The 13,674-nt window shown below is 27.7% G+C and overlaps 1 protein-coding gene across 4 annotated transcripts in view; it reads right to left on the bottom strand.

The window, feature by feature from the left end:
- LOC107443275 (glycine receptor subunit alpha-2) overlaps positions 1–13,674 on the bottom strand; it is a 111,131-nt gene that overhangs the window by 52,283 nt on the left and 45,174 nt on the right. Inside the window, exon 1 of one of the 4 annotated variants that reach the window (XM_043044577.2) lies at positions 11,519–11,655. The exons of 1 other annotated variant lie outside the window; for it this stretch is intronic. The gene's annotated coding sequence lies outside the window, so the exon portion shown is untranslated. Of the gene's footprint in view, positions 1–11,429; positions 11,656–13,674 lie in introns of those variants that run through there. 2 more of the 4 variants (XM_071186509.1, XM_071186508.1) reach the window with 2 other exon arrangements.

Raw genomic sequence — 13,674 nt, 5'->3', positions numbered from 1 at the left:
AAATTTAAAATTTAGGTTCAATAGAACTTATTTTAGTCAATAAAATAAAATATAAACTATTCCCATTTGTCATATTGTTACTTAATCAAAATGAAGAGGGTAACCATAACATGAAAGAAGCAGAATCCTTCGTGTGTTTGGTGTGAACTATTAAGGCTACAGTAGACCTTTATATCGCCAAAAATTGATAAAAATTTCGGTTTTTTTTTTTGGACATATTTAGACACTTGTTTCATTGCTTCTTCAACTGAATTTTTTTTTTTTTAAATTTCGTCATTTTTTGAGAAGTTATAGGGTAGTTTCGTTTTCACATTATGAAGCCACACCCCTTTTCTTACACAAAAAGCTGTTTTTCTCAAAATTGAAATTTTGTTACGTTTCACGTATTCAAAATGTTCCAGTCGACTTTGTTTTCATCCTATTGAGATGAAATTTTTTTCTAGTTATTTATATGTATATTAGATTAAGTTTATGCATTTGTTTCTGTTTTATAACAAGTAATAAAAGAGTTATCGGGTTTCATGTACCTAACGACCTTTATTTTGAAACAAAAATCTACATAAAATTTGTTTTTTGGTCATAAATTTAAAATAAATTTAGGAAAATTCCTATATAATGCATAAAGCTTTTAACATTTATCTCTAAAAAAAGAATATTAAAAAAAAATAAATAAAAATTTTAATTTAAGCCGCTNCCATTTGTCATATTGTTACTTAATCAAAATGAAGAGGGTAACCATAACATGAAAGAAACAGAATCCTTCGTGTGTTTGGTGTGAACTATTAAGAGTTATTTTGACCTTACATGAATAAGTACAATTTTCCTACAGAGAAAGAAAGGCTCGCTCAGCCGTGGAAAGCTGGGGTTCGTAAGTTCGATCCCTACAGCGAACAAGGCCTTCAGCGTGAATGCGCAGTAAAATAAAGTTAAATCTGCCGCAGCCTCACTTTAGTTGAGGTAAGAAAGTTGTAGTTTTTGTGTTTCGTTTTGAGGGAGGAGACCTGATTCAGTCCACACCGTCAGGTCGAAATCAAAATTAAGAAGCCATACCATAGCCATTAAAAGAAAAATGAAGATATGCTCTTTGCAATAGGTGGGTGGATTCATTGACGAACGTTGACTGAACGTTCCAAATATTATTTTTATTTCATTTTCTTAACTGCAAATTAACTAATTTGGCAGAATAGTAAATCGTCAACTGCACTTCAACATTCTTATTTCACTCCCTCCTGAAATATTCTTTTTCCAATCATCACCTTTGTTGACCTTCGACAATTCAATCGTATAAGGGAAGATTTGTTGCCACTCTATCAGGGGCACCATATTAGGTGGGCCAACGTTGCTCCCACAGTAAGGACAGATAGTACAGAGAATGAAAGAACATCCATGCCTTGTCGGGGATTCGAACCCAGAACCCTTCTGATGCAAGACCAGGTCTCTGACCCTTACACAGGCAGGTTGGCCCCTCCTGTAATATTAGTATTTAAATAATTTTGTAACTTACAAGCTAACAATCTTTGCTATATCTTTCTGAAATCATAGCAAATCACTTCACGTTTCTTTTAATACTAGATAAATACTATATATAACCTTAATGGCATTCCCTGTAAAATCTAATTACATAGGGGAAATTCCGTTTAATACTTAAAATATAGTACAGACCATCACCCGTTACTGTGCAAAACTAATCCAGTAATGAGGTTATGTAAAAGCTAATTAGCATTAGAATTTATGTTTTAATGTCTCGAGTTGTTTCTAACTCTAGCGGGATTCGTTAATGGTTTTAATTTGATTAGGAACAATTTAGTGAAATATTATGACGAGTAACAGGACAGCCTGAAAAGATTGATTAAATGTGTTGCTTTTTCCATACTTTAGCAAATGAGTTTTTTGAAAAAAATATTAAAAACATATGCTTGACTGAAAATGATTAGAGAATCAGACATAATTAGGTGTTGAAATTGATAAGCTTTAATTTCAAGTAATATGGAGGCTCTTTGTTTGCAATTTTATTCCATAATGCATATTTTAGGAGCTTTGAAAAAAATGAAATAATTGTAATTTAAAATAAAATGCTTAAAAACTTTATCTTTCAATTAGTATTAAAAGGGGAAAATGGTTTAATTTTTTTAAACCGAAAATGAAAAGCATTGAGTACATCATTTTGGAAAGACGTAAGGAAAATTTTCGGCGGTGTTTGCAGCTTATTACAACGAAAATGTAATCAACGTTTTTTATATTAGATGGGAAGAAATTAGAATTTTTTTTAAACTTCTTCTCCCAAGACGCAATTGAAAAATTTTATGTATCTTTTTTCATTTTTAGTAACATTGTGTCTGTTAGTTTCTGTTCGATTAGCGTTAAAATGGAGATAAATATTAGTAGCAACATTTATGAAAAATTATAAATTTTAATTGACATACGAAATGGCAAAATAAAAACCAGTTACGGCGATAAATTTTAGTAGCTAAATTTATATCTTCTAAGTAGCATATAGCAGTAAAAATCAGATGAAATTTGAGTACTCTAGTTAGTGGTCAAAATTGGATCGACGATAATATGGACCACATTTGACGATAATATGGATATAAATTCTACTTGTAGTAGGTACAGAATATAGAATGTCACATGGTAAGATGATACAGGTGAATTTCGAACATTCTAGACTGTTTTAAAGTGATCAGATTCTCAAATGACAATAATTCCCATGCGGCAATAAAATGCCGCCCGGAAAACGTTTTAACTTTATCATCAGGCTTCTTTCAAAAATACCTTTAATATTATCCAGTAGTCTCATTTGACGTAGCGGTATGGACAAAGAAGACAACCTAAGTTGCGTTTCATAGAATTGAAATCACAGGTTTTTGTTTTTAATTTAGTTTTCACAATAGTAATTCATCAGCTGTGGTGGCTCAGAAGGTAGAGCGCTCGCCTTTCAATGAGGAGAAATGGCTTTGAATAACAGATATGGCCGGTCGTTGCGAATTCCTCATCCAGCTCGCTCTGACTGTCCCTTTATCGAGATTTCATGCTTCTTTCCTTAATTTAAAGCAAATGTGGATTAGTTTCCTCAATAAGTTCTCCTAGAAGGCTAGGTTGTGCTGAATACTTGATTCAAGAGTTTCCTTGTCTTCTGGGTTGAGTTCAAAATTACAAGACTACGGAGGTGAGCATTGAAAGTCGAATAACTCAGAATTGAGTCTGCATTTCAACGCTGCTTATAAATTAAATAAAACAGTTCCCTTGCCGTCAGGCTAACCGTGGGTGGTTTTCTTGGGTTTCCTCTCCATGTAAAGCAAAGGCAATTGAATTCCTTCAAAAAATTATCCACGAAGACAAATTTCTCCCAATACTTGATTCAGGAGCACCCTTGCCTTCTGGATTGGGTTCAAAATAACAATGCTACGGAGTTGAACATTAATAATCGTAAAACAAAAATTAGGTTCAACGATGGTTATAAAATAAATAGTGATTTATCAAATGTTATCATTTTTATTTTTAGCTTAAATATTAATTTTTGATCACTAAAATCCATTTTTTAAAATTTAATTTCTTTTATTCAGGGTTTTAAAAATATATATTAAGAACAGGTTTGTTGCTATATCTATTTGTTTGCTTAGCGGGCCCTATCACAATTTATAAAGTCAATTAAGTTTTTTTTCCTTAACTATAAACAAAGAAAATGTGATTTATTTTGAATCGTACAAGTNGTTCAAAATAACAATGCTACGGAGTTGAACATTAATAATCGTAAAACAAAAATTGGATTCAACGATGGTTATAAAATAAATAGTGATTTATCAAATGTTATCATTTTTATTTTTAGCTTAAATATTAATTTTTGATCACTAAAATCTATTTTTTAAAATTTAATTTCTTTTATTCAGGGTTTTAAAAATATATATTAAGAACAGGTTTGTTGCTATATCTATTTGTTTGCTTAGCGGGCCCTATCACAATTTATAAAGTCAATTAAGTTTTTTTTCCTTAACTATAAACAAAGAAAATGTGATTTATTTTGAATCGTACAAGTAGTGTTAACTAAATACGGTTACAAATAGCATTAGAATATATGTTTTAAAATGTTAAATTTAATGTGATATGTACATTGAATGAAACTATTTTATGTTAAAATTTAATGCGTTTTCGTTGTCTGACATTTAACAGCGACTATATGAAAATCGACGTACTGCATTTCAACTTGAATAAATCTCAAAATTATAATATATAACTCTTACGGTATATAACTAATATAAGTTATGTTTGCAGACTAGTGGTAAAAACACAAATACTTTCCAAAGTAATAAGAATAAAGTGAATAAGTAATGAGGTTGGAAGCTTTTGAATATATTTGAGTTCAAAATGTTTAGAAAAAAAAACTTAATTGGTTAAGATTTTATTTAAACTTATGTTTTAATTCATAATTTTTTGAAAAATTTATATGAAAATTTACACAGAAAAGAAGTTTTCTATTACCTAATACCTAATTTAATTTAGATGTCTGTTTGCGAGAAGTTTATTCTGAAAAAAGGAAATGAACAAAATCTTAATGAACTAGTTTAATTGAGTTTCTTGTATTCAATCATTTAATTGAAAATTTAATCTTCGAAAAAATAATTCTTACAGAAACATTTTTTTTGAAAACTACTTCTTTGAAGAAATATAGAGTTAAAGTTCAGTTACAACAACTCATATTTTTTGCGTTTTAAAATAACTAAAAATTAAATTAGGAGAAATGTTGTGGAAAATGTTTTCTTTTAATAAGTTGTTATTAAAGTGATATTCCTAGATTGGGTAATATTTTTCTAATCAGAAATTGGATTGCCTTAGTAAAAACATAATATTCTATTGCTCAAAAATACATGAGATTTAAAAAAACACAAAATGTTTCATGATAAGGTTTACTTTTTTTATGCTCAAATTAAGAAAAAATATTCTTTAAATTTTTTAGATTTTTATGCAAAAAGGAGTTTTACTTTTTAAAGTAAAACAAAATAATGTAATTTAAATTTTTTTTAGGTATACATTTATAAGAATTGCATAATATTGTAGTATCTGTTCATGTTAAAAAATGCTGCTTTAAGAATGGAATTATGAGGTTTTAAATGCATTGCTAAAGGCCATTTATTCGCTCAAATATGGTAAGAATTCATATTATTGAAAAACAAAAATTTTGTTTCCATTTTAGAAACATTGTTCTTAGATGGCATACTGTTGAAAAATGAGGCATAACGGGATATTTGACATTCAAAAAACTATTAAGATTGTGAAATTTGGTTTGAGATCTCAACGCGTTTTTAAAATTAAAGTACAAAAAACAAAGAAAATTTTGATATACCAATACTTTAATAACTTTTTCTTTTATGCTGAACAAATTATTTAAACAAAATAAATTATTAATACTTAAATTATTAGAAAAAAAATGTAAGTATAGCTAACAAGTGGGACATTAAGCACTCTTTTTTTAATGGGATGTTCGTGATTTTTTTTCCCTTTCTAGTTCTCTTTAAGTGAAGGTATAGTAATGCTTACAAAAGTAAAACGTAGGTACTTTCAATTTCAAATCTACTTCTCTAACTAGTTTTCTCTTGTAGCGTAATTGAAAAGCATGAAACACGAAGATAAGTCAACACAAAGGAAAAGTGCTTCGAAACTTCTGTCACTTATAGATAAAACTAACTCATTAAAAAACAAAGTTCTGTGACACATTTTCCTTCATTGCTTTTGCTTAGGAAGAAATTTTTAGTCCAAGAAAATCATCGTGCAAAACATAAAATGTTTTTTCAACAGATAAACAAAGTGGATTTTGATCTAAGTTTTACTTCGCGTTTAAGAGTTAGGAAAACCATAACTTAAACTGATTTTGTGAAGATACAAAGAAATGTAGAAACGAAGAAAAATCAGACTGGCTTCATTTCCCCCGTGGTTTTATCTCAGGAATTCTTTTCCTGGTTGTGAGTCATTTTTTAACGTGTCATTTAGCTTTTAAGGTAAATTATTTCGAAAATAGAAAGCCATATGGTGGCTTTCTTTTCATTTGTCATGATGTACTAACTCCTAGTCTGTAAATCTAACATTTGTTTTTAATACCATTTCAACGCAGTGTTTGGATAGTCTATTTGACTGTGTGTCAGTTTTTAAAACAAGTTAAATGAGTGGAACCCAGTGATGGGAAATTTACATGCACTGGTTTATGCTATATTCTTTTTTCTATATGGTAAAAATTGAATTTGCTGGAATAAGTTATATCACTCTAATTTCAAGTAAATTTTCAAGTAAATTTCAAGTTTTCTGGAACAACAATGAAAAAAATATGTGCCTCGACCAAAAAAAAAGTAAATATATATGTAAAAAAATGCAATAGTTTCATATTTTTTAAAAAAAAATTGCTCATTCATCAATTTATTTTTTAACGTAAAATATTTTGCTATTACGTAAATGCATAGAGAGTGAATGAAACTACGGGAGTTTGTTATTTATGTACATAGAAATTAACAAGTAGTTACCAAAATTTTACCTCGCAGTAGAAAACTTAATGCTTTACACTCACAGGAGTTCCGGTCAGGATATAAAAAATTAGTAAAAATTTTAAAATTACTATTGAAGATTTATTTAAGAATCACTATGCGGAAACGAATTTTTCACTAATTCTATGAATTTTGCATATGATTTATGTATGCAAAAATTAATATGATACATAATATGATAAGCATTAATTGATATGATATTTAATATGACACGCATAAATCATTTATGCATACGTAAATCAATATGCTATATAATATGATACACATAAATCAATTATGTAAACATAAATCAATATGATATATAGTATGATATGCATAAATCAATAACGCACAAGTAGATCAAAATTTCTTCGTTTATCCACGTACAGTGCGCAAGAAAAAGGACCATTCAGAATAACTTTTGATCTAATGATCGGATCTTCACACGTTCTGGGACTCATTCGTAATGGTTCGAGGAGATGACCTCAAATATGTTAATTAATTAGTGCAGACGATATTTTAAGTTACTAATCAGACAAAAAAACAACATACTTTCTCTGAATAAATATACCTTTTTTTCATCAGATTCGAAGAAAAATTATATCGATAGAATCAGAAAATATATTAATCGGAAACAGTTTTGAATGTCTGATCCCCAAAAATAGGTAGTAGCCGCAATTTGGGAAGTAGGATCCCCATAGTTTGATCAGGAAAGCGGTTCAAAGTTTTGGACCCCATAATGTTAGTTTTATTTCTTGCGTATTTCGCCATATCTCGAGAAATTTTTAAGCGACTTGAAAATAATTTTGCACACAAATAATAAAATTTTTTTATTCAAAGATAATTATATGCAAAAAGTAATTTTAGTAAATATTTACTACTTTATATAATAATAGTCAAGCAAATTTTGAATTGAAAGGTATACAATTTGTACACCATTTTAAAGCATGTACTTTTACATAGCAAAATACAAAATTTGAGCGAAATCGGTAGAATCGATGAGAAATTGAGTTACAAATATACGACTTCTTAAGAATTTGCCGCAAAACATCAATATAGATCGCATTTCAGAGTTGGTTTTCAATTATCCGACTTAATATCGCTGAGTTCTGATTCCTAGAATCTTTGCGTTCTGAGATTTGTAATCCTAAGTTAAATAATGAACCCAGTAATTATTAAAATGTACTTGAAGTTTGTTTAATTTACGTAGTTTTACTCCGAGAAAGGAATTTTAGTAAAATTACCTTACTGTATGGTAATGGCATTTTTGGAAACAAAAAAAATTTAAATTCTGATTTATAAAGCCAAAATATATGGAAATTATATAACACGAATGTTTGGAACGGAACCATTCATTTGATAATTTATCCATTCATGCGGTAACTGCTAACTGAGAATTTCGGTTTTCAAACTTTAGTTCTTATTACCACACATTAAGCAAAAAATACAAAACTGAAGAGTTAACTTAATCGTATAAATGATTTTTATGTTATGTTCTAAAGTATCATGATTTATATCACGAAATTTTACCACATTTACCTAATTTTATCTCACATTATAAAACCATATTTTTGTTAATTTTACTAAAATCATTACCATCGATTTTTAGTAAAGGTTACCGAGTTTTTTGGTGTTCCCATAGATCTAGAAGAACACTAAATTTTACCATTTTTAGTAGTTTTGACCATACTTTTTTATCGGTGTACGTATCGCATCAAAAAATAAACTTTGACCTAGCTGACGTAATGCATTAATATGCACATAATATATGTACATTAATATGCATAATAATTCACATTAGAATGCGATCTAGTTACACTTCATATTTTTTCCAAACCTGTACATTGTAAAAAAATCCGGATAAACTTGAGGTAAAAAGTACTGACACCCTTGAAAAATCAGTAAAGTCCTATTTAACGCAGAATCCAATTTTACCGTAAGATTTTATACTTTAATTTTAGTGATTTTACAGATATTACTGTAGATAAAAATTACAGATCTTTTGTTCCCTAAGTTTTACGGCATTAAGTACCAACATCCTGAGTGCCGGTACTTTTTTCTGCTATTTTATCTGGATTTCTAATAGTCTATGACAATTTTTGCTTTTGAATTTGTTAAAACAGTTATAATTAGACAACGCATTATATTTCTTTTAGTTTGAAATCAGAATTTTAAAATGGAGAATTAAAAGCATAGTTCTACAAGTAGCCATTTAAGTTTTATATTTCATTAAAGTTTGTTTATGTGTGAAAGTAGAACTTTTTTCCTTTTAGCATAAGTGAAAATCTATTTTAATTTAAGGCACAAGTAGAACTTTTTTCTGGTAAATGGTCAATTTATCGGTCAGTTTAAAATCTAAGTACTTGCTAGTTAGGGTAAGAAAAAGCAGATTGAAGAATTATGCTCAACATGTTCTTCGGTGGGGATTATGCTTTTTAAAAACATTTAGCGGACATAGACTTATTCCTTAATAACATTTTAGAATCTCATATTTAAAAAACTGAAAGCAAATTATTACATGAACTTGTTGATAATAATCAATAATAATATATTTCTTTTAAGTAGCACCACAAACTTGGGCATTTCGCTATCTATTGGAAACACTATAGTTATTATTTATTTTGTTAGGTTGTGTCTTAAGTTGTAATTTAAGTTGTAATAAGAAATTAGTTTTATGCTAAGTATTAATTTATATTTATTTTGTTAGTTTGTCTTGATTAATAATTTAAATAGTATTCAATAGTAAGTTATACGTTAAGTATTTATTCATAATAATTTAGTATTTTTAAAGAAATAAAAACATAGCTACGAAGTAATTAATTTGATTTCGTTTTGATTCTTCCTCAAATAGCTGTAGAAATGTTAAGCATAAACGGTGCTATGGTGCCGTATTCTGTCATGCGACAAATGATAGGTGATGTATTATCTATTTTTCGAAAAATAGCATATACATATTACACTGTTAAAATTTCATTCAAAAATTATTATAAAATAACTGGCAGCTGTCTGTCTATCCGATTAACCGTGAAGTTTACGGTAAAGAACATTTTTTTTCCTTTATAGTTTTGAAACCATTTACAAAAAATAAGGTTATAAGACTATGAATGCAGAACTATACGGTTTTTTAACCATTCACAACTAGCATTTTTCAAAAACCAGAAAACAAAAATTTAATTACTTAACTCGACATAAGAACTCAGCTTTTCGTAGAGAAACGGGGATTGGAGAGTGCCAGACATTGGAAATTCTTCATGTGTTGATGGGAATGGAGGAAATATTGTGGTGTCAACACTAGGACTCGAAGTTCAGTTCTGCCGTTCATGAGATTGACAGAGAAGCCTACTCGGCTATGATATGTACACAGTTGCAAAGAACTAAGTAGCTTCATTAGGTGGTTCTAGTTGGTGCGATAAAATTATGGTTGTTTAACCGTATTATATGAAAGCAGTTAATAAACAGTTTTTTCAATCTTAACAGTTTAATTACCATTTTATTTACGGTTATTTGACTGCTTAGATTAAATATGGTAAAATAACTATTTAATAAATTGTTATTCAACCACTTTTCCTGACAAATTTCTAACAGTGTATATGATACACAAGTTATGGCTCGAAGGTGCGTGAATAAGTAGCCTAGCACGTAAATGGATTATTGCGAGCCTACTACGTTAAAAAGCCCCATACTGATATTTACGAAAGTTTGGGTGATTTATTGACTATAAGACAGACAATTATTACTAACATTCAATACATAAAGAACATTCAATACATACTAACATTCAATGCATTTAGACAATATCACTGTCATCTCTTGAAAATAGTTAAAATTAAAATCAAATGTCTTCCGCGAGGGGAACAGATAGAATTTCGTTAATTGAAAGAGTTAGAAAGAATTGTTTAAAATTGGAAAGAATTGTTTAAAACTAATTAATGTGTTAAGATTGGAAAAAGGTTTGAAGAATTAAAAATTTTAAATACAGTTGTCGATTTATTCAGTATGGTAAAGTTAATATGTTGTGGGAGTTAATTTTAAAAGGTGACCAAGTTGGTCGCCAAAGGTGGCTAGCAATCAATTAATACAAAAAGAAAAGGGAATACATCTCAGCATTTAAACCAATTGTTTTATAAATTATTTATAATTATCAATTTTAATGCAATATAAAAAGATTTACTGTTCTAAAAAGTAATATATAAATTTAAACAAAAATTTTGTTTGTAGGTTTCATTAGCGAATTAAAGTGATTTCATGCTTAATATGTGCCATCTTGAAATTACAATAAATAAATTCTTTTTTATTAAAAATGAAAACAAAATTAATTACTTTCCGAAATAGTTATAGTCTGAAAATATTCATATCTTATTGTATGTGTAAAAAAATTAAAAACATATTGACTAAAACAAGTTTTTTTTTATCCTAAATATAAAGTATATATTTATATAGCCTAAATATAGTTTTCATTAAATACATAATTATAAACGGAACTAAAATTAAACTCAATTACGAAATCTGCAAATAGGTACGAGATTATTTATTGTTAATTTAATTTTTTCATTCTACAATTTTGGTTTTAACATTATTTATGATATAAGGAATTTAACGTTATTTCACGTTAAAGTTTAAGATTAATTCCTCAATATTGCTTCATTTACTTTTAGGGCTCAGGGCGTTTCCCAGTTTCTGATGAATATTGTGACTGATTTCTTAAAAAATGTGATATATTGTGACTTATTTTTGCAAAATTGATTTTTTCTATTTATAATGTCTATTAAAATTAATAAATTGGATTAGTTTCCAGTGTAGATATAAGATTAAAATTGTTAGTATATTGTTAAGAAATATTAAACATTTCGTTAAAATAAATGCTTTTTAATGCATAGAAAAGTAAAATAAAATTGAATGATAAAAATTCAAAAATTTACTTACTCCTTTAAAAATCCACAAAAAAGACAACTAAAAATAGATTGCGTTTTTTTTATTTTAAGAAAAACTATAGTAATATTTTATAGTCTCACCTTTTTTGTTACATTCTTCACATTATTGCATTTAATTTTTTGAAAGCAACAGTTCGTGTTTTTAGCTATTACACGTCTTTAAGAAGTCACTGTTACCACAACCGCAACTTGAAACGAAAGGCGGATAAATCGGTATGGCCGTTCCGTTGATTTGTGTCAAGGAATCACGTTGTTTCAGAAGTGGGGGCGCTGTCATCGCCTAGAAGAACACCTTACTATTTCATTCTGGGGAAGTTTATCCAAAACTCAACTAAGAGAAAACTGAATTGATCTTTTTACTGTCGACAGTTTTGAAAACGAAATACTTCAAAAAGTTGAACATAAATGATTTTTTGTTGCAAAATGTTTTTTACTCCTTATTCACTTTGAGATTGTATTAAATTTCCACACATTTATTGCAATAGGTTAAAATAAATTAAATAAAACAATGTGTTTTTTATATAATTAATATATGAGAGAAGGAATTTTAATCAGGCGACAAATTTATGGAAAAGTATATTTTCATGGTGAAAATTATATTTTTATGAGGAAAATTATTTAATAAAAATACATCTTAAAAATTTTCAGTGATATTTTTTTAAAAAATAGTTGCTTATTTCATTTGCAGTTTTTTTTCATTTGCACTTAACTAAAATGGACGTTCCTGTCACTGTTCGTTTAATTGCTTTTTTATGTATCTATGATTACAAAGTTTTTGTCTAGATTTCTCCATTAAGAGCAGCTTGAACTAACTTGATTTCGTATAGATCATTTTTCGTAAACACTTTATCACTGATTGTTTAATTAGTTTTTGCTTTTCTGAATATTATTTTCGGTTTGTCGTAAAATGAATAGTTAAGCTGAAATTTAAATTACGTAATTAAAATCAACAAATTATGTTTCAAATAGTTTTATTTGATTTCAATTTTAATCAAATTATTTCGCATAGTTTGCATAATGCAAATAAATAAAGTAAATTTGTAATATTACAGACGATGTAATTTGCACTGATTATATTTCACTGATGAAAGACACAGATAAAATCTCTAATAAGATAACTGATATTTCAGATCCTTGAATGCAATAAAGAGTCATAGGCAAAGTGTTCCCTTGCAAATGTTCTAAATTACGAAATTAATCCTGCATATTATTTTTGTTTTGTCGTAAAATACATTTTTAGACTGAAACCTAAATCACATAATTAAAATCAACAAACTATGTCATAGAATTTTTTAAAAATTTCTTTTTAATTTTAAGCGAATTATTTTTGCATGTTTGTATAATGCAGGTAAGTAAAGTTAATTCTCAAGATCACTCATAAAATAGTTTGACGGCACTGATAAAATCAATGATAAGATGACTTATATTTCTGGATTAGAGTTCCCTTGTAAACTATATTTTTAATTACAAAATCAAACGACAAAACGTATTTTCTTTGTTAATCATATCTAATCAAAATACGGGAGGTAAAAGAAAAAAAAAAGGAAAAAAGGAGGCTGTTGTTCTGTTTTATTTATTTATTTATTTTATACTGTGCACATTCTAACTTATAACGCATTGCTCAGTAATACATTGAAATAAATTTACAAAATTAAGAAGTATTCAAACAGTGTATTTTAACCTGCTTTAAAACAATATTTATTAGGTATCATATTTTGTCAAAAAAATAAAGTATTGTCTTGATATTCAATTTTACTTGAGACAGATCAAGTCTAGGGATATCAATAATGGATTTTTCAATTGTTTAAATTTATTTACGGATAAAGAAATGCTTTGTTTTTGAAACATTAAAATTAATACTTTTATAAAAAATTTTTTACTTTGATCCAATATTCCAATTGATTTAAATATTTAACTTTTCTTGCTGATATTTCAAAAGAAGCGTTTAACAAATTCTAACAAAATTCGACATTTTCCAAGTGAACTTATTTATTTATTTTTTTTTTTTTTTGCATAACAAAAGTTTAATGTAGCTTGCGTTTCATTCAAAGTGCAAATTTCTAATGTAATAGTATTTCTCCCAGGGGAAATTTATGATTTTCGGATTTTATAAGAAGCAACAGTGATTTAGGTGAATTTTTCAGATTTTAAAAAAATGGGGAGTGTGGTGAATTTTTTATTATAAAAGATTTATTGTTCAGTTTAAGATTATATATATATATACATATATATATATA

The sequence above is a fragment of the Parasteatoda tepidariorum genome, chromosome 10 (assembly GCF_043381705.1).
Source record: "Parasteatoda tepidariorum isolate YZ-2023 chromosome 10, CAS_Ptep_4.0, whole genome shotgun sequence".
NCBI lineage: Eukaryota > Metazoa > Arthropoda > Arachnida > Araneae > Theridiidae > Parasteatoda > Parasteatoda tepidariorum.
Note: the sequence above shows the minus strand (reverse complement) of the source record. Positions and strands in the feature narration are given on the sequence as shown.